A 2065-nucleotide genomic window follows, 5' to 3' on the forward strand; every position below is an offset into this window, starting at 1 on the left:
TCAGCAGGTGTAGAACGAAGATGACTATCTAAATCAGGTGAAAGGATATTGAAACATAGAAGCAAAAGAAGAACCTAGTTTTTTATCTTTTATTACTCGAGAAAAACAATATGGAATCCAATAAAGACTCTATTTTCAAATTGTTTGCATTTAAAAAATGTTACACAAGGATTTAAATGTTTAGAAATTTATAAACTAAATAAATTACTCGATACAAATTTATAAAATGAATTACATTATATTATTTTATATTATATTTCTCATAACCGTGTTATTTTGTTTTACAATTTAATTTATAATTGATTCTATTTTGTATAAATAGTACATCCGACTAGGTTTACTTTTAAACAAGCTTGAGATGACAACATACATTTAACTCGTTATTTTAATAGAACGTTAATTTGTTATGTTAATACAATGAAAAAATTTGTTATATTACATTATTTCTATTTACTTCTAAACCAATATCCATTCTGAATTTATATTTTAGGTTGTTAAAATTTTAAAAAGTTGCGAATGTGTTTGAAAAATTTATAAAAATCATACTCAATAATAAATAACCGATTATGTTGTATATTTGTATTCTTTTTATATCCCTCTTTTGTTAGATATTTTGTTTTTAATGAGATGCATGTTCGGTTTGAACGAAGTTGGAAATAATGTGCTGATCCATCGGAGCAAAATTTATGGATAATAAGAAACTGCTGCACCAGGGTAAGGTAAAACGTTATATACAGAATATTGCGTGCAAGGTATAAACTTATCCAGGTATGGCGCGTGGCAGCGTCAAATTTCTGAAACACCTCCCCAAAAATCCAGCATCTTTTACCAAGTTATGGAACGTGCAGGTTGGTTTCAAGTTTCGAGTTCAATTACCTAGAAACATTTCAGTATAGTCCACAGAGTTTTAAGTATTCTGCACTTACCATATTGAAACGCTTCAATTGCTTTGAACTACCAATAATCAACTACATATTATGTTATAATTAATAATAATTTAACAATATAACCTTGCTTTTATGTGTAATTTAATATAAATATTCCTAACAAATATAACGTCGATACATTGAATGGAGCCAAAAATGAAATTTGTTATTGGGACCCAGGAGGAGTACAGACAGTTGGTGTTTGTTGAAAGAACTATACAGATAATCAAGTTCGCGCGAGGTACTCGTGACTACCCAGCAACCCCTTGACTGTAGTATTTTCGACCAAGGAGTCTTCACCCTGGACTAAGACGACACAGTCGCTTCACCACTTACGTTGACACAAAGCCAGAGGTACTGAGTTGAAAAAACTGACACCAGGCACCAATTCTTCAGACCTACGATTAGTATTTATTAAAGGGTATCCATTCATAAGCATTTTTTATGAATTGGTGACTGATAAACAAGAATTCAGTATGTTTTTAAAACATTTAAATTTTGTAAGTTTCAATTCCCTTAATTATAAACGTGATCAATTTGGCTGCACATTTCAGTAGTACACCCCTGCTCCATGGTGTCGAGGCGTTTTGGTGGGAGGCAGCCACGTGATCGAGCGCGTGTTCAACAATAACAGCTGCACTGTTGCTGTTCCCTCAATTCACGCTCAGCCTCCGTAGAAGTCGGATCTTTGCTTCATGAAATTTGTTAAGTGTAAAACGTCTTTACCTGTCAAGAAAAGCAAAAATATCTTCCAATCATCTCTTATCACGAGAATTAGTTAAACTGTTTAATCGAAATAACTTAACCCACATCATAAACATTCGTGAAAATTTGTTGAGTTAACCTATCGTAGATTCGATCGAACAATTCGATCGATCAATTAGAAGAGTCGGGTCGGGCCGTGAACCAGGCCGTGCCGTGATCGATAAAGTATATAATCGCGTACCCGGGTCGTGGACCGTGGAAATCGGATTTTAAGCGTCTCGTTCGAAAATAGAACGGGACTCTCGACTGGTGTTCGTGATCGATGTGCACCTGCAAGGAATCGCGTGGGATGCTGTAAGCCGAGGCGATTGCCGGCTAACATCACAGCTACTTCGACGTGAAACGTATCGAGAGAGAACGATAAGCGGAGGAGG

This window comes from Eufriesea mexicana, unplaced genomic scaffold (assembly GCF_001483705.2).
Source record: "Eufriesea mexicana isolate 0111107269 unplaced genomic scaffold, ASM148370v2 scaffold2234, whole genome shotgun sequence".
NCBI classification, from domain to species: Eukaryota; Metazoa; Arthropoda; class Insecta; order Hymenoptera; family Apidae; genus Eufriesea; species Eufriesea mexicana.